The sequence below is a fragment of the Muntiacus reevesi genome, chromosome 2 (assembly GCF_963930625.1).
Source record: "Muntiacus reevesi chromosome 2, mMunRee1.1, whole genome shotgun sequence".
Classification (NCBI taxonomy): domain Eukaryota; kingdom Metazoa; phylum Chordata; class Mammalia; order Artiodactyla; family Cervidae; genus Muntiacus; species Muntiacus reevesi.
In genome coordinates this window covers 720,869-746,444 of record NC_089250.1, presented here as the reverse complement: position 1 = coordinate 746,444, position 25,576 = coordinate 720,869, and the positions used below count along the sequence as shown (strand labels likewise).

The following is a 25,576-nucleotide window of genomic DNA, read 5'->3' as shown; positions in this document are numbered from 1 at the left end:
GAACTTCTTACAAAGCTAAAATTAAGATGTCACACAGGGTCAGGGTCTTATCTGAAGGACCTGCTGAAGAAGACTCCACCCACTGATATGATTTTTGGCAATATGCAGTTCCCTTCGGTCTGGACTAAGGGACTAACTTCTTTTCTGGGTGTTGAAAAGGTAGCATGGCAACTTGCTTCATCAAAGCAACCAAGGGAGAGAAGGTACCGGCAAGATAGTTGTCAGAACCTTTTGTAATCTAATCATAGAAGTGAGTTGCCTGTATGTTGGGGGTTACTGTTGGCTAGAAGCAAGCTCCTCCAGGGGAGCGGATTACCAAAGTCATGAACACCAAATGAATATTTGGAGACTCTGCTAGAAATCACCTACTTCAGTGTCTTATTTTGTACAGAAGCTTTTATGATGTAATTCAAACTGTCAATCTATTACTTTCAATAATGACTTGTTTAAGGTTTTAAATTTTCCTTTAACTCTATATTCAAAAATCATTATATATTCTGAGGTAGAAAAGATAATACTTTTATAGGTCCACTTTTATCCAAAGTTAGTTTTTACCCACTTAGCATATTTTATGATATGAATTTTGGATTATATTTTCCATATAGGAAACCAAATATGCTAATTCATCCTGCCACTCAGAATTTCAAATCCTTATTTTTTTCTCATATCAATGTCCCATGCATGATTTTGTTTCCTTTTGTTTTATTCAGTTTATTATTTATTTAAGTACCACTACTACACTTTTTTAAAAAAAATATCTTAGTTATGGAATCTTTATCATGCATCTTGATAATTGGTAGGCAAGTCATCTTTCTTCTACTTTTCCAAAATGATGTTAGTTATTCCATTACTTTTTCTCTTTTATACATCTCAAAATAAGTTTGTCAAATTATTTGATAAATTGTGTTTACTGTTCATTGGAATTGACTATATTTTCTGTTATGGCTAGAAACCAAAAAAATGGAAATCTTTTTATATTGGATTATTTCATCCAGGATATATTTCACCATTTCATAAAGTCTTTCTTTTGGTTTTTTAATTTTTTAAAACAAATTTTCTCCAAAAAGGGCTTATACAGCTTTTGTTTCTGATTATTTATTCAAATTTATTTAGATACCTAGTAATTTTTGTTACCATTTTGAATTATCTTTTACATAGATTAAATACACACACACACACACACACACACACACACACACACACACACATATAATCCAAATCTTCTGTTTGAGTAAATCTGGGTTTTCACAATATTGGTTCATAAAAATGGAAAAAGGACATTGCCTGTATAAGGTATCTGCTCTCTTCAGTTTGACCCAGTTTTCTGGTATGGGAAGACTGAGTCAGCATAATTTCTCTTATTAACTGGACAGAAACAGATGAGAATTATTCCATGAAAATGTAAGTACAAGGAGTCTCATTTTAATTTATTGCTTAAAATTAAATTAGAATGCGTGTCAGGCCCTCTCTAGTGAAGCTATAGAATAAAATCTTTGAGGCTTCATGAACATTACAGAGCTATGGAGCTCAAACTTCCTCTCCTGTGTGGGTAGGAATAATGGGACCTTAAACTCTAATTTGGTTCTTGCTGGTGTTTTTTCTTAGTGGAAAATGCACCAATCCACTGAGCTGTGCTGTGCTGGGATTCTCTTGGTCCTGCAAAAGCTTATACTATATTCTTCCCAAGTTTAGTTTGATGCTAAGATCTCTTAAGTTAGGTCTCCAAGGATTCAACCTGCAGCACGTACCCACCTTTTGGGACTTTCCAGGTGGCTCAGTGGTAAACAATCCACCTGTTAATGCAGGAGATGCAGGTCTGATCCCTGCACACACACACACACACACACACACACACACACACACACACACACACACACACACAGAGACATACACATTCATAGATTGAGTTCTTGCTGGGTCTTCTGCCACAATTTTATTTTTCTCTATTATTGCTAATGATAAGTAATTTAAAACATTTTATAAAGAGGACCTAACATAGTCAAAATTAGATGAAATTTTAGAGGTAAGAGACCACAGTCCCAAGAAAACATGTTTGTGGAAGGTGCTTTTTCTTCTACCCAGAGATAACCATTCTCTGTCCTTTTCTATTTGGAAAACTTTTATGGAATATTTGGGGATCAGTGGCATCAGTGTTCTCATGTTCCTGTTTTAAATCTCAAACTAACATAAGGCAAAATTTTGGATATCCTTTTTCCAAATGAGGAAACTGAGGCTTTAGAATTTGTAACAAGCTAGCATCCTAGGTTGAAATGGTAAGATCAGAATGTCTTCTTGACTTGGAAGTCCATGCTTATAAGCACTGTATGATTATAATGTTTCCTTTGTTCATATACTCTGAATTATAAAGCATAAAAACATTTAAAATGACAATGTAATACTTACCTGGCAGGGGAGATACCATGATCACAAAGGTGGTTTTCCCAGGGCGAGGCTTATCCATTGCACTCCGGATGTGCTGACCCCTGCGATTTCCCCGAATGTGGGAAACTCGACTGCATAATTTGTGGTAGTGGGGGACTGCGTTCGCGCTAGAAATAAAATTTTTTAAAAAATAAATAAATAAAAAATAAAATGACAATGTATTATTTGTTGTATTAAGACCTTGATTATTTAGAATTGGATTAATCACAAACCCTGGTTTGTGACACTCTCATGTACAGCTTACCTTTATGGCTATATTGTTTATTTAATAATAAATCAGCCAACTACCAAAAAACCTGGGGTTTCCCTGGTGGCTCAGATGGCAAAGAATCTGTCTGAAACACAGGAGACCTGGGTCCGATCCCTGGGTCCAGAAGATCCTTTAGAGAAAGAAATGACAACCCACTCCAGTATTCTTGCCTGGAGAATTCCATGGACAGAGGAGTCTAGTGGGCTACAGTCTGAGGAATTAATGCTTACACCAAAACCAAAGCTAAACTAAAAAAAAAAAATTACTTATTTGTTTATGGTTCCGATGGGCCTTTGTTGCTGTGTGCAGGCCTTCTCTAGTTGTGCTAGGCAGGGACTACTCTCTAGTTGCAGTGCTTGGGGTTCTCACTGTGGTGGCTTCTCTTGCTGCAGAGTGTGGGTTCTGGGGCTTCAGGAGTTGTTGCCCATGGGCTCAGGATTTGCAGCTCATGGGCTCTAGAGCATGACCTCAGTGGTTATGGCACACAGGCTTAGTTGCCCTGCAATATGTGCAATCTTCTCAGACCTGGAATCGAACTCATCTCCCCTGCATTGGCAGATAGATTCTTAACCACTGGACCAGCAAGGAAATCCAAAAGCTAAACTTTTGATCATAACCTATCTAAGTAGGATCCCTTCCCTTCCCACCTTTATCTCTCATTGCCATAGATAACGATTATTCTGAATCCTATGTTCATAATTTCCTTCAATTTCCTCTTCCTGACCCAATATTTAAAACATAGTTACCAATGGCTTTCAAACTTCAAACCTTTTAAAAACATTCAAGACTTTAATCCAGCAGGAGTTCACTTTTAAAATATGATATGAGATAGAAATTCAACTTCATTTTCCAAATAACCAACCACTTTACCTGGTTCTATTATTGAATGATCCACCCATTTCTCTCCTGTTATAGACCAAAGTCCATTGCTTACTGAGGCCTCTTTCTGCATTTTTGTTAAATTTCATCATTTAATATTTCTCTTCCTGTGTCATTACCTCCTTGTTTTAAATTCCATAGCTTCAAAATATATGTAGATTCCTGGTATGGCAAGCCTGCCCTTTCTGCTTCAGAAGGAATTTTCAAACAAGTCCTGAGTATTCCCAGCCTATTATACTTCCCTGTAAATTGAAGCTTTATCTTATCTGTTGCTTTATCTTATCCAGGAAAAGCTTTGTCAAGATCTTAACTGGAATTGCATTAACTCTATAGGTAATTGGGGTGGGGGTGGATTAGAATATTTATAACAACAATTTAATCATAAAAATCTCTCCACTTATTTATAACTTCTTTAGTTTATCTCTGCAATTTTATAATTTTCTCTGTGGTGCTCATGCATATCCTCTGTTTGATTTATTTCTAGGTCCTTGGTATTCTCTGATATTATTATATATGATATCTTTTTCTTTAATTATGTTTCCTAGGCATTTAAGGATTTCTCTTATAGCTCAGACAGTAAAGAATCAGCCTGCAATGCAGGAGACCTGAACTTGAACCAGGGTCTGTTATATTACAGGTGGATTCTTTACTAGCTGAACTGCAACTCTATTATATCTAATAATATGTTTGTTTCCAATCCCAAAGAAAGGCAATGCCAAAGAATGCTCAAACTACCACACCATTGTACTCATCTCACACGCTAGTAAAGTAATGATCAAAAATCTCCAAGCCAGGCTTCAGCAATACGTGAACCATGAACTTCCAGATGTTCAAGCTGGTTTTAGAAAAGGCAGAGGAACCAGAGATCAAATTGCCAACATATGCTGGATCATCAAAAAAGCAAGAGAGTTCAAGAAAAACATCTATTTCTGCTTTATTGACTATGCCAAAGCCTTTGACTGTGTGGATCACAATAAACTGTAGAAAATTCTAAAAGAGATGGGAATCCCAGTCCACCTGACCTGCCTCTTGAGAAACCTGTATGCAGGTCAGGAAGCAGCATTTAGAACTGGACATGGAACAACAGACTGGTTCCCAATAGTAAAGGAGTATGTCAAGGCTGTATATTGTCACCCTGCTTATTTAACTTATACGTAGAGTACATCATGAGAAATGCTGGACTGGAAGAAGCACAAGTTGGAATCAAGATTGCCAGGAGAAATAGCAATAACCTCAGATATGCAGATGACACCGCCCTTATGCAGAAAGTGAAGAGGAACTAAAAAGCCTCTTGATGAAAGTGAAAGAGGAGAGTGAAAAAGTTGGCTTAAAGCTCAACATTCAGAAAACTAAGATCATGGCCTCTGGTCCCATCACTCCATGGCAAATAGATGGGGAAACAGTGGAAACAGTGGCTGACTTTATTTTTCTGGGCTCCAAAATCACTGCAGATGGTGATTGCAGTCATGAAATTAAAAGACAGTTACTCCTTGGAAGGAAAGTTATGACCAACCTAGATAGCATATTTAAAAGCAGAGACATTACTTTGCCAACAACGGTTCATCTAGTCAAGGCTATGGTTTTTCTAGTAGTCATGTATGGATGTGAGAGTTGGACTATAAAGACAGCCGAGCACCAAAGAATTGATGCTTTTGAACTGTGGTGTTGGAGAAGACTCTTAAGAGTCCCTTGGACCACAAGGAGATCCAACCAGTCCATCCTAAAGGAGATCAGTCCTGAGTGTTCATTGGAAGGACTGATGTTGAAGCCGAAACTCCAATACTTTGGCCACCACATGGGAAGCATTGACTGATTGAAAAAGATCCTGATTCTGGGAGGGATTGGGGGCAGGAGGAGATGGGGACAACAGAGGATGAGATGGCTGGATGGCATCACCAACTCAATGGACATGGGTTTGGGTAAGACTCCGGGAGTTGGTCATGGACAGGGAAGCCTGGCATGATTCATGGGGTCACAAAGAGTCGGACATGACTGAGTGACTGAACCGAATATTTTGTGAATTTTTTGTGGTTTCTGTGACCCATGTAAATAGTGAAACAAACATCCCATGTAAATAGTGAAAAATGCAATTCTTAACTTTCAAATCTTTATGTGTCTCATTTCTTTTTCTTCTCTTACTGCAGTAGACAAGACGTCCAATATGTAAAAGTAATGATGCCAGAGATCATTATAATTAATTTTAAGAGGGTATTTTAAATGTTGTTTCATGTAGAATGACGTTTCATCTAGTTTTAGATTTCATTTTTTAAATTTTTGGCAGAACTAAAATTGTCTTCTACTCCAGTTTTAGTGAATTTTTTTCTTTAAAAATCATGAATGGGCATATATTTTGTAAGTGCTTATTTTCCACAACTTTAAAACGATTATGTATTTTTTCTCTTAATGTGACATAGTAACAAAGGCACTAAGTCAAATGTCATTACCTAGTTCATTTCCATCCCAGGGCTCAGTTTTTGACCCTCTGTCATTTGTTGATACCATAGGCAATTTGAGAGAGACATACTCCTGAGTAGAGATACAAGGATCTTTGTGATTAGTCTTCCTGTCACTAGGGGGAAGAAAGTTACCAGGAGAGAAGACCTACATAATTGTTCCTACTTTAAATGATTCTAATATGCTTCTTTCTTTGACATGTGTGTAGATCCTGCTAGACAAAGTTACCTGAACTTATGAAAATTTTGATACAGCTTAATCAGTAAATTTGGCACAATTTTGCTGCTTTCTGTTGTTTATAGAAGAACTATGTAATACCACTAAACGGTTAAAAAATGCATTCATGGCTTGTTCCTTCCCAGTTATTTATATTTCAAAGACATAGCCAAGTAAACAGAAGAAGAATGGGAACTAAATAAAAATATGAGCTATGGTCACTTTTGATGATTATTTAGATGTCATCACAGTTAATTCATTAACAGAGAAACTGCCATATGATCAGATGAGATTTTGCTTTCAAGATTGACCTAAGTAGTGAAAGGTTGAAAAGAAATGAGCAGAGAGTTTCTGGAATGAGATTCTCTTCACTTGTTTGTGTTTCCCACAAAATATACGTGATTGGCTCCAGAACAAAGACACAGCAAAGGCAGTAAAAATACTTATATACTCAAAGTCTAATAACAATGTCTGTTTTGAATTTTTATTCTTTTTGTAAATTGGAGAAAAGTACATAAATTATGAATATTCTAATGAATTTAAGACTAGTTTCTTCTCTGTTCAAAAATGTTGCAGCTGCTTATGAGGGCAGAACCTCGAATTCTCAATCTCCAGTTTTTCTAATGAACAGACATTAGGTCACATTTGTCCTGGGTCCTATTTCTCTTTAGCCATACCATAATGGTAAAGGGCAGTTTCTAGATACAGATTTATCGGCTTTGAGATTTTGGGAGAGTTTCTTAATTTCATTTTCTGTAAAAATTGAACCTCTGACAGACTCAGCTTTCTTCTAAAGGTAATTTGTTTAATTAGGTTATGCTATGTAAGAGTCACTAATTGTTTCTTTACAATTTGATTTGAGGCAGGCATTACATTTTACAGCTAAGGAGGAAATCAATCCAGTTTTTAACAGGAGTATGCTCCAAGGATAAGAATGAAGTCTTCATACTTTTTATAGATCATACTTCATCTCCTTTCTTTTTTTGAGGGCAGAAGTCACATTCTACTTTTTTACCATCTTGGTCATTTGAACGAGTGATTTGTTTGCCAGCACTTGGTCTGTTCACTGTATACTACTTCTGTGTGTGCTATTGTCAAGGGAGCTGCAAAGTGCAAACAATAAAGTGACTTGAAATGAATATGAGCTTTACTAGGTAAGTAAATATAATTTGGGAGTATAATTTGATAAAAGTCCATTTTCTACCCATTGTGTAATCTATAATCCTTAGGTTATAACTAAGTAAGACCATTGAATATGCCTTCTCAGGGGGGCCCTGTAATAGCTTCTGTCTTTAATTCTACTTCCTTTCTTCTACCATGAGATGAGAGAATTATTAGAATTTCACAAAAAATATATAAACCTAATAGTGTTACTAAGTGGAATCTGAGATCATTCTTATAAAATGAAATTTGTGATTATCTGGAAATCCACTGGGTAAAAGATACAGACTATGAAACAAATCATACACATGGGAAACGGCCTTCCCCTCATGTTAATGGCTCGCTTACCACCAAATATTATCGCCAATAGCATTATCCTTCTGTCATCATGTTCCACCTTAAGCTTGTAATGTCTGGACCAAAAAAAAAAAAAAAAGGCAATACAATGTGAACTGTATGTTTTTTTTAGATTACATCTTTTTACATTTTAAAATCACTTTTAGTAGGCTTCAATTTTAAGATAATGAGATAAAAAGAAATATCCTTGTCCCACAAAATATAGTATTATTCTAAATTTATTGGTGAAGATAGAGCAGAGCACTTAGCATCTTAAGAGAGAAAATTAATAAAAGTGATTGCATTTCAGTAAGTTGTTATTTAGCAATTTATATCACTTATATGTATATGCATACATAGTTTTTGGCACTACTCAAACATGACTCCATCAGCTAATGCTAAGTCAATTAAACATAACCCATCCCATCTCTCTTCATCTGGATTCCTGCATTAGCAGACTCTATTACAAAGATTTGAGTACAAGAAGCATATTTGGAAGGTGATCCAGGAAATAACAGGGTACTGGTGACATCTATTCCACAACCCAGTTGTGTCTCAGGATGTCCTAGAATAAATACAATTGAGAAATAATGTGATTCACTAAAGATTTAACCCTACAAGACCTCTCTTATCAGTGATGCCAAAACCCTTATGTGTACCAATATCACCGAAAATTGTCACAACATATTTTAATTATTTATTTTCTCTTTAGTTTCTGCTTCCTCTCCCATCCCATAAAACCTTCTCTGACTACCTGCCATCAAGAAATCTGTCTCCTTTAAATTCACATAGTGCTTATTGTCTGTACCAGTTATTAGCAATAGCCATGTTCTCCTTTGTCATATTATTTATACATTTATGCACCCATTCTCTCACATCTTGATGTATGTATCTACATCCCAGTACCTAACACTTAGTGGACATCCAAAAATACTTTGCTTATCTTGCTGTAAATAAAGGAAATGAATGGTTCCCAAAGTTTAACACCTAAGAATTATAAATTTACTTGCCTTTAATTTTAATAAAAAGATTTGGGGTCCTTACAAAATAAGAATAAAGTCAATATAAAATGAACACTAAGTAGTAGCATTATAAACAATAATTTTTAAAAATTAAGAATGCAGAAATGTATTTTTGAGCTATGCAATATTTATCAAAATCTTCTAAAATAATGCACCCATGACTATTCACTGAATTTTACCTATGTTGCCATTTAAAAGCTGAAAATGTTTCTTTTGCCTTGGTAAAAAGCAAGTCTTAGAATTTCTGTCAATTGTTATACATTTCAGTTTTCTCATGGAAAAAAAAGTGACTTTTCCCTGCCACCACCTCCCATGCCCAGCTGAAAGTCTGTTACCTTCTCCAATGATGCAAACTATGGAAATAAGTAGCTGGATTGCTACTGATCTAGGTCCTGCAGACTCAAAATATGGTGGTCTTGCAGGAGCCATAAATTAAGGAACACCTTCCTGTTAGCTTTGGTCAACCAATCTGATTGTTTACAAGACTAGGATAGTTTTAAAAGTGAAAGTGAAGTAGTTCAGTCATGTCCGACCCTTTGCAACCCATGGACTGGTACAGTCTACCAGGCTGCTCTGTCCATGGAGCTTTCCAGGCAAGAGTATTGGAGTGGTTTGCCATTTCCTTCTCCAAGAGCTCTTCCCCACTCACGGATTGAACCTGGGTCTCCTGCCTTGCAGCCAGACAGACACTTCACCGTCTGAGCCACTAGGGAAGCTAAAAGAATGGTTTTAGCTCACTATTAAAATCCCAAGTCATGGCCCAAAGTTACGTGCCTCAATATTTTTCAGCTATTTTGAACGGCACATGAAAGCCACTTGTTTTTGAAGACTATGGAAGCTCTATTCACATGACTGACTTTTGCTCAAAGAAATACCAAAATGTTGCTCATCTCCACTTCACTCTTGGCAGTTAATTTTTTAAAAGATTTGTTTATATTTTGTAGCCTTCTGTAGAGTGACAAATAAATTCAGAACTTCAGTAAGTTTAGAAATAAACTTTGAACTCCAGTAAAGAGAGAGAAACTCTGCATGCCATTCCTTTAATCAGAACGGTTCAGTACTTTTCATGCGACGATCACATCTAAGCCTCTAAAGATATACTTAGTGTGGTGTTAAAAATAAAAGTGTGTACAAGCCAACTTAATCATGTGTTTATTTACCTCCAAATAAAATCTTGGAGGTATAATGTATAAAAAGATTCAAGATCTAATCTGAAGATTGTGGATTGCATAGTGACAAGGAATAGATTATGTAGTTAATGTATGACTAACACACTATAGAGGAAGCTTTTCATGCAAAATAAATTTAGCAAGCTACCTTATTTATAGTTTTATTTTATGATTTCCCCTGCTGGAACCTTTTCAAGAGAAACTAGTTGTCATTAAGAAAAATAAAAATCTATTCATCACTTTTTTTTTTTTTTAACCTCTTCACATAGGTTTTTTTTTTGTTGTTGTTTGTTTTTTACTTACTTTTTCAAGACTTCTGGTAGACGTTTAGCTTTCTTTGTATTCTCTCAGAGGAAAAACACACATTTCAAGTCGTCTGTAAAATCTATAAATACAATGAACAGAATCTTTTTACTCTAAAATAGTGCTCACTCAAGGTGAGAATATCCTCTTAAATTCTGGATTTCTTTCAGATGGCTATTTTGAAATGTTTTGTATTATTTTGGTTATATTTTAGTATTTTAGGCAACTTGTACATCTGTGAGCCTTGAACTGTGTTAATCAAAGCAGCCAAAAATAAGTAGCAATAATAATGAGTTTCAAAGCAAGATTTACAACACACAGAGGCCATAGTTCAACTAGGATGAAAGTTTGTCTGAATGTGATTTTAAAACAAGTATTTACTAATACCCTGGTTGTAAATGTTTAGATTTTTAGTGACAATTGAAGAAAGTATATACTTACTTGTAAATCCTTGGAACTTTTCCAGGACTAAGATAAAGCATCAGCCAGTTTTAATAGTGTGAGTCAACATTATACACGGGGATTTTGCACAGTGATGAAGTGTCCGCAGTGCCTTGTATTTTATGACTTAACTATGGAGAATTCCAGAATCAAATTCAAAGGGGAAATAATAGTAAAAAGTAGTAATACAGTATATTTAAAGTATAGCATCCTAACCAATCACCTAATGACATCCTTCCAGTAGGAATTTTCTCTGTCTTTAGGCTATGAAATTGGCTGTGTGTGTGTCTGTGCTCAGTCACTCAATCGAGTCTGACTCTGTGACCCATGGACTGTCACTTGCTAGGCTCCTCTGTCCGTGGAATTTTCCAGGCAAGAATACTGGAGAAGGTTGCCATTTTATACTCCAGGTATCTTCCTGAACCAGGGATGAGTCTCCTGCACTGGTTGGCAGATTCTTTACCACTGAAACGGGCTACTAGCCCTCGAAAGGGATCTGCTTTCCCTTAAGCCGACCCGCTGTTCTAACAGCAACTCTCATGCTAATAAATTCTGTTCTCCTCTCGAACAAACAAACAAAATGTGCCTTTTATATTTTTTCAAAGGAGACCACTTAGAATAAGTTCCAGACTTAAAAGATGGAAGTAAAGAAATGAGCCAAAGCCTGTTAATACAATGAGAACATCCAACTTTTCACAATGAGAGCAGAGCCAGTTCACTCAGAGGTTAGTTAAATAATTGTTTTAAGGACTCACTGTCCTTTCTGGGAAAATGAACAGTGTAAGGTTAAAGCTCTCATGATGCAAAAAATTGGAGCAATCATGCACATAGATTGATACATACTCACAAAACACTGACTTCATTTACTGAATCACTGGAGGCACTTTAAATGTTTATTTGCATTTTACAGTTAATATAGTTGTGCTGAAATCTCAATACCAACTTATCTCGATTAGATATCACTTGGCCCATTGTGATTGCCAAGTCTGTTGCTGGTTGTACATTACAGTCGTGGTTGTATTTGGCTATGGTTACCTTTGATAATAGGAGGAAGAGTATAAACAAATGAAGAAGTTAATGTGAATTTTGGGGGGAGGAGGCTTACTTTTTGGATAACCAACTGCTCAAAGGTTCTTGAGGAAGATTAAGATTTGAGGTTGATTGTATGCACTCCTATATCTAAGTGCTTAGAACAATCCCTGGAACAGTTAAGAAATTTTAAATTATCTTTCAGATGAATGAACTGAGGTGATACAAGCACTGATAAAATAATAAAAAGACAACTTATTTGGAAGATCTCTTTTCCCATATCAGTTCATTTCAGGCACTCAGTCATGTCTGACTCTTTGCGACCCCGTGGACTACAGCACGCCAGGCCTGCTGTCCACCACCAACTCCCAGAGTTTACACAAACTCATGTCCATTGAGTTGGTGATGCCATTCAACCGTCTCATCCTCTGTCTTCCCCTTCTTGCCCACCTTCAATCTTTCCCAGCACCAGGATATTTTCTAATGAATCAGTACTTTGCATCAAGTGGCCAAAGTACTGGTGCTTCAGCTTCAGAAAGAGAAATTAAGGAAACAATATCATTCACCATTGCAACAAAAAGAATAAAATACTTAGGAATGCATCTACCTAAAGAAACAAAAGACTTATATATTGAAAACTATAAAACACTGATGAAAGAAATCAAAGAGAACAAAAATAGATGGAGAAATATACCGTGTTCATGGATTGGAAGAATCAATATAGTGAAAATGAGTATACTACACAAAGCAATCTATAGATTCAATACAATCGCTATCAAGCTACCAACGGTATTCTTCACAGAATAAATAATTTCACAATTTGTATGGCAATACAAAAACCTTCAAATAGCCAAAGAAATCTTGAGAAAGAAGAATGGAACTGGAGGAATCAACCTGCCTGACTTCAGTCTCTACTGCAAAGCCACAGCCATCAAGACAGTATGGTACTGGCACAAAGACAGAAACATAGATCAATGGAACAATAGAAAGCCCAGAGATAAATCCACATACCTATGGCCACCTTATCTTTGACAAAGGAGGCAAGGATATACAATGGAGAAAAGACAACCTCTTTAACAAGTGGTGCTAGGAAAACTGGTCATCCACTTGTAAAAGAATTAAACTAGAACACTTTCTAACACCATACACAAAAATAAACTCAAAATGGATTAAAGATCCAAACGTAAGACCAGAATCTATAAAACTCCTAGAGAAAAACATAGGCAAAACACACTCCAACATAAACCACAGTAGGATCCTCTATGACCCACCTCCCAGAATATTGGAAATAAAAGCAAAAATAAACAAATGGGACCTAGTTAAAATTAAAAGATTCTGCACAACAAAGGAAACTATAAGCAAGGTGAAAAGACAGCCTTCAGAAGGGAGAAAATAACAGCAAACGAAGCTACAAAGAATTAATCTCAAAAATATACAAGCAACACCTGCAACTCAATTCCAGAAAAAGAAATGACCCAGTCAAAAAGTGGGCCAAAGAACTAAACAGACATTTCTCCAAAGAAGACATACAGATGGCTAACAAACACATGAAAAGATGCTCAATATCATTCATTATCAGAGAAATGCAAATCAAAACCAATGAGGTATCATTTCATGCCAGTCAGAATGACTGCTATCCAAAAGTCTACAAGCAATAAATGCTGGAGAGGGTGTGGAGAAAGGGAACCTTCTTACATTGTTGGTGGGAATGTAAACTAGTGCAGCCACTATGGAGAACAGTGGAGATTCCTTAAAAGCCTGGAAATAGAACTGCCATATGACCCAGCAATCCCTCTGCTGGGTATGCACACTAAGGAAACCAGAATTGAAAGTGACAGGTGTACCCCAATGTTCATTGCAGCACTATTTCTAATAGGCAAGGACCTGGAAGTTACCTATATATCCATCAGCAGACGAATGGATAAGAAAGTTGTGGTACATATACACAATGGAATATTACTCAGCCATTAAAAAGAATTCATTTGAATCAGTTCTAATGAGGTGGATGAAACTGGAACCTATTATACTGAGTGAAGTAAGCCAGAAAGATAAAACCACTACAGTATACTAACGCATATATATCAAATTTAGAAAGATGGTAATGATAACCCTGTATGTGAGACAGCAAAAAAAGACACAGATGTATAGAACAGTCTTTTGGACTCTGTGGGAGAGGGCGAGGGCAGGATGATATGGGAGAATGGCATTGAAACATGTAAATTATCATATGTGAAACGAATCGACATTCCAGGTTTGAAGCATGATACAGGGTGCTCGGGGCTGTTGCACTAGGATGACCCAGAGGGAGATGGGATAGGGAGGGAAGAAGGAGGGGGGTTCAGGATGGGGAACATATGTACACCCATGGCAGATTCATGTCAATATATGGGAAAACCCATACAATATTGTAAAGTAAAAATAAATAAGTAAATAAAACTGAAGGGGAAAAAAACCACATGAATTCTTCAGTGCTCAGCTATCTTGATAGTCCAACTCTCACATCCATACATGATTCCTGAAAAAGCCATAGCCTTGACTAGATGGACCTTTTTGACACAGTAATGTCTCTGCTTTTTAATATGCTGTCTAGGTTGGTCATAACTTTCCTGCCAAGAAGTAAGCAGCTTCTAATTTCATGACTGCAGTCACCATCAGGAGTGATTTTGGAGCCCCCCCAAAACAAAAACTGCCATGGTTTCCCCATCTATTTGCCATGAAGTGATGGGACCGGAGCCATGATTTTAGTTTTCTAAATGTTGAGCCTTAAGCCAACATTTTCACTCTCCTCTTTCACTTTCATCAAGAGGCTCTTTAGTTCTTCTTTGCTTTCTGCCATAAGGGTGGTGTCATTTGCATATCTGAGGTTATTGATATTTCTCCTGGCAATCTTGATTCCAGCTTAATCCAGCCCAGCATTTTTCGTGATGTACTCTGCATATACATTAAATAAGCAGGGTGACAATATACAGCCTTGACATACTCCTTTTCCTATTTGGAACCAGTCTGTTGTTCCATGTCCAGTTCTAACTGTTGCTACTGATTTCTCAAGAGGCAGATCAGGTGGTCTGGTATTTCCATGTCTTTCAGAATTTTCCACAGTTTATTGTGATCCACGCAGTCAAAGGCTTTGGTATAGTCAATAAAGCAGAAATAGATGTTTTTCTGAAACTCTCTTGCTTTTTCAATGATCCAGCGGATGTTGGCAATTTGATCTCTGGTTCCTCTGCCTTTTATAAATCCGGCTTGAACATCTGGAAGTTCATGGTTCACATATTGTTGAAGCCTTGCTTGGAGAATTTTCAGAATTACTTTGCTAGCATGTGAGATGAGTGCAATTGTGTAGTAGTTTGAGCATTCTTTAGCATTACCTTTCTTAGGAATTGGAATGAAAACTGATCTTTTCCAGCCCTGAGGCCACTGCTGAGTTTTCCATATTTGCTGGCATATTCAGTGCAGCACTTTCACAGCATCATCTTTTAGGATTTGAAATCGCTCAACTGGAATTCCATCACCTCCACTAGCTTTGTTTGCAGTGATGCTTCCTAAGGCCCACTTGACTTCTCATTCCAGAATGTCTGGCTCTAGGTGAGTGATCACGCCATCATGATTATCTGGGTCATGAATATCTTTTTTGTACAGTTCTTCTGTGTATTCTTGCCACCTCTTCTTAATGTCTTCGGCTTCTGTTAGGTCCATACCATTTCTGTCCTTTATTGAGCCCATCTTTGCATAAAATGTTCCCTTGGTATCTCTAATTTTCTTGAGGAGATTTCTAGTCTTTCCCATTTTGTTGTTTTCCTCTATTGCTTTGCACTGATCAGTGAGGAAATCTTTCTTATCTCTCCTTGTTATTCTTTGGAACTCTGTTTTCAGATGCCTAAATCTTTCCTTGTCTTCTTTGCCTTTCACTTCTCTTCTTTTCACAGCTATTTGTAAGGCCTCCTCAGATGGCTATTTTGCCTTTTTGCATTTCTTTTTCTTGGGGATGGTCTTGATCCCTGTCTCCTGTACAATGTCATGAACCTCTGTCCATAGTTCATCAGACACTCGGTCTATCAGATCTAGTCCCTTAAATCTATTTCTCACTTCCAGTGTATAATCGTTAGCAGTTTGATTTTGGCCATACCCAAATGGTCTAATTGCTTTCCCTTTCTTCAATTTAAATTGAAGTGAGCTTGAATTCACACTTAAGTGTGAATTTGGCAATAAGAGTTCATGATCTGAGCCACAATCAGCTCCTAGTCTTGTTTTTGCTGACTGTATAGGGCTTCTCCATCTTTGGCTGCAAAAAATAAAATCAATCTGATTTCGATGTTGACCATCTGGTGATGTCCATGTGTAGAGTCTTCTCTTGTGTTGTTGGAAGGGTGTTTGCTATGACCAGTACGTTCTCTTGGCAGAACTCTATTAGCCTTTGCCCTGATTCATTCAGTACTCCAAGGCCGAAATTTGCCTGTTACTCCAGGTGTTTATTGACTTCCTACTTTTGCATTCTAGTCCCCTATAATGAAAAAGATCTCTTTTCTGGGTGCTAGTTCTAGAAGGTCTTGTAGGTCTTCATAGAACCGTTCAAGCTCAGCTTCTTCAGCGTTACTAGTTGGGGCATATACTTGGATTACCATGATATTGAATGGGTTGCCTTGGAAACGAACACGAGATCATTCTGTCATTTTTGACATTGCATCCAAGTACTGCATTTCGGCTCTTTTGTTCACTATGGTGGCTACTCCATTTCTTCTAAGGGGTTCTTGCCCACAGTAGTAGATATAATGGTCATCTAGGTTAAATTCACCCATTTCAGTCCATTTTAGTTCGCTGATTCTTAGAATGTTGACGTTCACTCTTGCCATCTCCTGTTTGACCAGTTCCACTTTGCCTTGATTCATGGATCTAACATTTCAGGTTCCTATGCAATATTGCTCTTTACAGCATTGAACCTTGCTTCCATCACTAGTTGCATCCACAACTGGGTGTTGTTTTTGATTTGGCTCTGTCTGTTTGTTCTTTCTGGATTATTTCTCCACTGATCTCCAGTAGCATATTGGGCACCTACCAACCTGGTGAGTTCATCTTTCAGTGCAAGAACACTGAAGTGGCTTGCCATTCCCTTCTCCAGTGGACCACATTTTGTCAGAACTCTCCACCATGATCTATCTGTACTGGGTGGCCCTACACGGCATGACTCATAGTTTCATTGAGCTAGACAAGGCTGTGGTCCATGTGATTAGATTGGTTAGGTTTCTGTGACTGTGGTTTTCAGTCTGTCTGCCCTATGATGAAAAAGGATAAGAGGCTTATGGAAGTTTCCTGATGGGAGAGACTGACTGACTGAAGGGGAAATTGGATGTTGGTCTGATGGGCAGGGCCGATCTCAGTAAAGCTTTAACCTAATTTTCTGTTGATGGTTGGAGCTGTATTCCCTCCCTGCTATTTACCTGGGGCCAAATTATGGGGGAGGTAATGAAGAAAATGGCAACCTCCTTTAAAATATCCCTTGCATGTACTGCTACACTCACTGTTCCCAACCCTGCAGCAGGGCATCACCATCCCACACCTCCACTGGAGACTCCTGGACACTCACAGCAAGTTTGGGTCAGTTTCTTGTGGGGTCACTGCTCCTTTCTCCTAGGTCCTGGTACACAAGGTTCTGTTTGTGCCCTCCAGTTTCCTATATAAGAGTATTCAAAAATATGGAAATTACTTAATATGATTTCCCCTAATTACTCATTTTTTACAATGTTGATGACTCCCCATTCAATTGGGATTTTGGAATGAATATACCAAGAAGGAGAATTTTTGCATTCACAGGGAAATCTATAGTATATTTTAGATATCCATCATAAAACAGGTAATCAATATAGAATCTCTATTTTTTCAATGTCCAGATTTGTTTGTCTAACGAATTTACCCCATATTTTATGTTTACTTTTTTGCTTCTTCCTCTATTTTATTATTTCCCCCACAAATGCTCTAATCTTTGATTTTACATTTGTTTTCATCAGTAATCTTATTTCATTAATAAATTCAAAGGAATTAAATTATCAGATTAAAAAGTCTCATGGTAGACTCATTGTCTTCTTCCCAAATTTGGACCATCCAGTCCTATTAAGACTTTGTAAAATTAGAAAGTACTAGTAGTAACCTAAAATCCTCAGTTTTATTTTAGACCACTTTTCCATTCTCTTCATTCAACAGGTCATCAAGTTTAATCAAGCTTGTTTCAAAAATACACTTTAAGTGAATCAACCCTTTCACTTTCTCTCTCTGAGCAGCATATTAAAAAGCAGAGACGTTACTTTGTCAATAAAGGTCCGTCTAGTCAAGGCTATGGTTTTTCCAATAGTCATGTAAGGATGTTAGAGTTGGACTATAAAGAAAGCTGAGTGCAGAAGCACTGATGCTTTTGAACTGTGGTGTTGAAAATGACTCTTGAGAGTCCCTTGGACTGCAAGAGGATCCAACCAGTCTATCTTAAAGAAGATCAGTCCTGGGTGTTCATTGGAAGGACTGATGTTGAAGCTGAAACTCCAATACTTTGGCCACCTAATGCAAAGAGTTGACTCATTTGAAAAAAACCCTGATGCTGGGAAAGATTGAGGGCAGGAGGAGAAGGGGATGACAGAGGATGAGATGGTTCAATGGCATCACCGACTCAATGGACATGAGTTTGGGTAAATTCCGGGAGCTGGTGATGGACAGGGAAGCCTGGCGTGCTGCAGCTCATGGGGTCGCAAGGAGTCTGACACGACTGAGCGACTGAACTGAACTGAATCTATGGTCAGGCTCACATCATATGTCAACTCTTGCAAAAGTCTTTGCAGTTTTCTTGCTACCAAACTTAATGTGATACCATCCATTCTTTTCAGAAGGTTTCTAAAGTTACCTTCCCAGATTATATACATATCTTTTTTCAATTCAAAATCATTTCCCTAGTCCCTAAAGGCTACAAAACAAAATCCAGAAAGACAGTCAAGTTCCATCATAGTCTTTGCAGCCTGCATCCCTGTACTACCTTTTGTGTACCAGTGTTTCCAGACCTTATGATCCTCTGAACATTACATGTACAATATTTTGTCAGTTTTTTCATTGTTATTTTTAAATGACTTGATATGTTCTTCTTGCCTTCAACTCCAATAAATCCTACTCATCCTTTAAGGTTTACATCAGATGCTAGTTCAGTATTATAGTTCCTCCATGTCAATTTCTGTTTCATCTACCTATGCACTAGATTAGTGCAGTCCAGACTCCACTTAATGGTTCAACTGATATCAAAAGGTGACAACTATGAAAATAAGCCTCAGATTAATTGTGCTGAGTATTATCAATATACCTTATAGATATTAAAAGATCATTCATTCACAGACCAAAGATAAAAATATCTACATCAATGAAATATGTCAAAAATCAAATTGCAGTACATATATGCTGTCAAAGATAAAACCTATTAATGTCATTATTTTGACCCTCTCTTTGACATTTAAGATTATATTTATCATTGAAACAAAAATAGTGCAGTGTCTGAAGTGACTTTGATTCGCTTATTTTTGTTCCAGTGCCCATTCATTTTTATTGGCTCCATGAAAATGATTCATCTTTTTTTTTCCCCCACTCAGCAGTGCCTCTGGATTTCCTCTTCATATGGAATATTTAATAGCAAAGATCATCACATTTTTAACCTATTCTTTGTTTATCAAATAAAATATTGACATTAATATATAATGTTAATGGTGCTCTTACTCTCTGCCAAGTGTCATATTGAGTGTCTGAACATGGATCCTTTCTTGCAATTATTGCCCACTTTGTGGTATAAATACTATTATTATTTTCATTTATAATTCCCATAACTACTTGTAGGATGAGTTATTAGCAGCCTTTAAAACATAGACATTTAATTGCCAATGGAAATATAAAGTACTAACTTCATTAATCACCACGGAAATAGAAATGAAAACTACAGTTCAATATTTGACATAAAATGGCTAAAATGAGGTTTAAGAGGGAGGAGATATATGTATAGCTGATTTACTTCCTTGCACAGTTGAAGCTAACACACCATTGTAAAGCAACTATACTGCAATCCCCCAATTAAAGAAAAAGACATTATCAGTTGTCTGATATGAATCAATAGAAATTCTAACACATTGCTTTAGGGAGAAAAAAAAAAATGTTCCATCACTCTGGAAAACTATGTGGCAAAATCTACTAAAGCTAAAAAATAATGTCTTTTCTTTCTTTATTCATTTTTTAAAATAATGCCTTTTCTTTAATCTAGCGATTCAACTCCTAGTTAAATAGACACAAAGATGTGTACCAAAAAGATATAAAGATGTTCATAGCAGCACTATTTGTAGTAGTCCATACTATAAACTACTAATGTCTACCAATATCAGAATGGATAAATGAATTATAGTGTGTTCAACTCAAATGATTCACACCCAGCAAACAAAATGAACAAAATACAACTACATACAACAACACAGATGCATCTTACAGAATAATGTTGAACAAAACATATTAGGTACTAAAGAATACATATTATTTTATCCCATTTATAGAGAGTTCAAAAGAGATAAGCGATGGATATGCTAGAAGCTAGAATAATGGCTACCCTTGGGAAGTTGAATCACATTTTATTTCTTCAGGTGGCTCAGTTGGTAAAAAAGAATCTGCTTGCAATGCAGGAGATTGCCTGCAATGCAGGAGACCTGGGTTCAACCCCGGGATCAGGATGATTCCTCGGAGAAGGAAATGGTGAACCACTCCAATATTCTTGCCTGGGAAATCCCATGGGCAGAGGAGTCTAGTGCACTACAGTCCAAGTTGCAGTGAGTAGGAAACGACTTAGCAACTAACCACCACCACTGGATGTTTATTGCATGGATGTGTTCAGTTCATGAAAATTCATCTATTTGCAAACACGATCTTTGCACTTTTCAAAATGCTTGTCATTTTTCAATTGAAATTTTATGTAAAAAAGTTAACATTGGCTGTTTTTTCCTAAGTCTGTGGCCTGAGGCTGGAGGAGAGCAGCCATTTTGTGACCATGAAGCAACTTCATCATACATTCACTCTTCAATTAATGCACAATTGTCAAATTAATTGACTTGAGGTCAAATAAAGATAATTTGATAATAATGGAGAGCTTCATTCCACCCAAGAGGGTCTTTGCTCTGTCTCTTATTCCCCAGTATCTCACTCTCCACCCCCCCCACCCCCAGACTCAAGTCTTCTGGCAGCTGCTTAAACTTGCCAAGCAGGAGGCATGACCTCTGCCATGAGCCTCATGGTTTCTGCCTGGATCTCTCCCTCAAAGGTATCTGCAGAACTTGCTTCCTCACTTCCTCTATGAAAGTGAAAGTGAAGTCACTCAGTCTTGTCTGACTCCTTGCAACCCCATGAACTATAGCCACCAGGCTCCTGGTCCAAGGGATTTTCCAGGCAAGAGTACTGGAGTCTGTTGCCATTTCCTTCTCCAGGGGGTCTTCCTGACCCAGGGGTCAAGCCTGGATCTCCTACATTGTACGCAGACGCTTTACCGTCTGCGCCACCAGGGAAGTGCACTTCCTCTATGCTTCTGCTCAAGTATCTTCTCATCAGGACGACCGCCCTCACACCCACATAAAACACATTTCCCCCTACTCTCCTACTCATTTTCATCACTGAAATTCTTATCTATGCTGTTTAAAGTGTTGCTTATTGAACTGCTTCTGCCCACTCAAACCTAAGCTCTATTAGACCAAGAGTTTTTTGCTGTTAGTTCATGGCAATAACCTAAGAGCCGAAAACATTTCCTGGAAATATACAAGAGGTATATGATAACTATTTTTTATTTTTTAAATATTTATTTATTTTTGGCTATGCTGGGCCTTCATTGCTATGAACAGGCTTTCTCTAGTTGCAGTGAGTGGGGGCCACTCTCTATTTGCCATGCATGGGCTTCTCATTGCAGTGGCTTCTCTTGTTGCAGAGCACAGGGTCTAGAGCACATAGCTGTGGTGCACAGGCTTCGTTGCTCCTTGGCATGTGGAATCTTCCCAGACCAGAGATCAAACCTGTGTTTCTTGCACTGACAGATGGATTCTTAACCACCGGGGAAGTCCATAACTATTTTTGAGTGAATGATACTAACATAATGAGAGGGTAACAGCCAGGAAGGCCAGGGGTCTCCAAATGAAGGAAATAGGCTACAAGTGCCAAACATTTTTATCTCTCTTAAGCAGCAGGAGGAAACAAACTAGTGATTTTTTTTTCCTTCTCTATACAAATTTAAAGGGAGGTTACTCTTAAAATGCTGTGTTGTCATGACACCTGGTTTCACCTAAGCTAACTATTCTCAAACCTTGAGTTAACCAATACATTTTTTTCTTATGGAAATGTTTGTCTTAAGCTATGCTAATGTACCCCAGACTCTGTCTTCAAGTTCCGCCAAATGGCTTGGAACCTACTTGACAAACCTGTATGTTATACTCAGATATTGTTCCCCTAATCTATGTAAACAAAACTATTTGTATGGTAATCTGCCCTTCTACAAGATTCAAGTCAATCGTTTTATGGCGTGGGATGAATCATCTGGTACCAGGATTATCACAAAATGCAGCTTATCAATGAGGGGCCTAGTGCCATTCTGAGTTTTAAGACATTCTTTTCTTTTCATTAACAGACTGCTAATGACTATGTAACATCCAGCTGAAGACTAGCAGGGGGTTACTCTTTCTGCCACCTTCTGATGCCTATGTCAGAAGCTTTCTCTATCTCCCTTATACTTTAATAAAACTTTATTACACAAAAGCTCTGAGCGATCCAGCCTTGTCTCTGGCCCCGGATTGAATTCATCTCCTCCAGAGGTCAAGAATCCCAGCGCCTTATCATTCAGCAACAACCTTTCAATAAGACTTTATTAAAGCCACTGATAATCTCCAGGTATCCAATTGTCCCTTTTCCTCTCTAAGTTGAAGCAGAAAAAGTTTGTGTGGAGAAATACCACAGGAAGATGGTGGAGTGAGAAGTTCCTAGGTCCCCTGATCCATGGTCCTCACTCCCTGCCATGTAGCTGGACCTCTCTTACAAGGTGAATATTCAACCAGCCTCTTCTCTCTCAAAAAAAATCCTTCTCTGAAAAATCAAATCAACTTCTCAGACACATTTTAAATATTAACTTAGAATCACCTAAATTCCCCATTGTTCTTTCATTTCCTCTGTATGCTTTCATTTTCTCTTCAATACTTAGACCCCAGGCAATAAAGAACTTTTTTTTAATATTGGGAGATAGGCAGATCCTAGGGTCAATGGCAAAGCCTCTTAATATACAAATCATGCCCTACCACACAGATGTGCATACAAATGTAATCCCTAATCATTCAACAAATATCTATCTTGTGTGTGAGATGGGGCAGGGTGAGGGGTGTGAGGTGTGAATATAATGATATATAGTTTCAGATGTTTCCTGCTTTTAGTGAGGTTTACATTCTGCTTTATGGAATGTTTTAGGTTGGACGTCTCAGAAGCAGACCTGAAGCAAGTACTAGGATGAATGGCCTACGTGAAAGATGTTAGGTGGGAAGGAAAGCAGGCAAGAGTATATTGAAGAGTTGTTAGTACTCTGGGCAACTGGGGCTGAGTGCTGCCCTGTCTTTCTAGGCTCTGTCACAAAGTACAGCTCAGAGCGGTCCCACCCCATGGCCTATCAGCTTTCAGCCTTCATTGGTTGAGGGCTGCTCGTAGGACATTAACACAGGGCACTTGGCCAGCTCCTCTGTGCATGCTGAGCATGATTTGTATCCAGAGGAAAACCCAGACAGAAAAGATAAGGTTCTTGGAGTGGGAATCCCACAAAGTGGAAGACATGGGACAGAGAAGCCATTAGAGGACCCATCCGTGCTGCAGAAGACTGGCAGTATGTTTAGGAAGAAAGGAAAATTCAAGAGAAACAAAAACAAACTAAAATGAATGGATAGCTCTGTTTAGTTGGCAAAGAAAAGTCATTCTCAGTGTGTGATGCTCAGTTGAAATACTCAAGACATGAGGGAGTTTGTGCCACTTGCATCAAAGGAAGAGTTTCCTGGGCTGGAGGACATCCAGGTCAAAGACCAGAATGGAGGGATTAGTTTGATAAGTTTAAGAAACTAAGAGGCCTGCAGGTCAAAGTGAAGTAAGCAACTGAAAGAAAGGAAGGGACGATGTCAGAGACCTGCAGATGCCATGAGTTACTGAAGGTTCCATCATGGGAATCCCACAAGCTACATTCATGTCAAAACTTATATAGACATTATGCATTATACATACACATATATATATACCTGTATATATATATATATATATATATATGTGTGTATATATATATATATATGTGTGTATATATATATATATATATATATATATACCTATATACCTATATACCTGTATATTCATTAGATAAGCATTTCATAAATATAGACACATATTTATATAGTTATTCACAATTGGGCTTCTGTGGTGGCTCAGAAGGTAAAGAATCTCCCTGCAGTGCAGGAGACCCAGGTTCGACCCCTTGGTCAGGAAGATCCCCTGGAATATAAACTGGCAACCCACTCTAGTATTTTTACTTAGAAAATACCATAAACAGAGGAGCTTTGCAGCTTACAGCCCATGGAGCACAAAGAGGTGGACAAAATTGAGCGACTAAAACTTTCACTTTCACTTATACACAATTAGTAGTAGTTGTTGTTCAGTTAAGTCTTGTGCGACTCTTTGTGACCCCGTTGTTCGACAGGCTCCTCTGCCTTTCACTGTCTCTCAGGTTGCTCAGATTCATGTGCATTGAGTCAGTGATGCCATCCAACCATATCATCCTCTGTCACCCCTTCTCCTCCTGCCCTCAATCTTTCCCAGCATCAGTGATTTTTCCAATGAGTTGTCTCTTTCAATCAGGTGTTCAAACTTCCGGAGTTTCAGCTTCAGAATCAGTCCTTCCGATGAATATTCAGGGTTGATTTTCTTTAGGATCAACAGGTTTGATTTCCTTGTACTTTTTCCATATCTATTTGCCATCAAGTGATGCGACCAGATGCCATGATCTTTGTTTTTTTAATGTTGAGTTTAAGCCAGCTTTTTCACTCTCCTCTTTCACCCTCATCACCTCTCTTCATTTCACTCTCTTCTTTCACCTCAACTAAAGAGGCCTTTTAGTTCCTCTTTTCTGTCTTCCATTAGAGTGGTATTATCTGCATATCTGAGATTGTTGATATTTCTCCTGGAAATCTTGATTCCAGCCTGCGATTCATTCAGCCTGACATTATGAATGATGTACTCCTCAAAGAAGTTAAATAAACAGATGACAATATACAGCCTTGTACTCTTTCTCAATTTGGAACCACTGAGCTGTTTCATGTCCAGAGCTAACTGTTGCTTCTTGATCTTCAGACTACCAGATATGGTAGTCTGATATTCCCATCTCTTTAAGAATTTCCCACAGTTTTCTGTGATTCACACAGTCAAAGGCTTTAGCATAGTCAATGAAGAAGTTTTTTTGAATTCCCTTGCTTTTTCTATGATCCAACAAATGGTAACAGTTTGATCTCTGACTCCTCTGTTTTTTCTAAACCCTGCTGATACATCTGGAGGTTCTCAGTTCATGTACTACTGAAGCCTAGCTTGAAGGATTTTGAGCATAACTTTACTAGCATGTGAAAATAAAACAATTATATGGTAGTTTGAACATTCTTTGGCATTACCCTTCTTTGGGATTGGGATGAAAACTGACCTTTTCTAGTCCTGTGGCCACTGCTGAGTTTTCCAAATTTGCTGGCATATTGAGTGCAGCATTTCAACAGCATCATCTTTTAGGATTTTAAGTAATTCAACTGGAATTCCATCACCTCCACTAGCTTTGCTGGTAG

The 25,576-nt window shown here is 37.7% G+C and overlaps 1 non-coding gene across 1 annotated transcript; it reads left to right on the top strand.

The window, feature by feature from the left end:
• Positions 1–2,395: 2,395 nt before the first annotated feature.
• Positions 2,396–2,554, top strand: LOC136161928 (U1 spliceosomal RNA). Its single transcript, XR_010661815.1, has one exon. It is a non-coding gene; the product is annotated as a U1 spliceosomal RNA (small nuclear RNA).
• Positions 2,555–25,576: the final 23,022 nt, after the last annotated feature.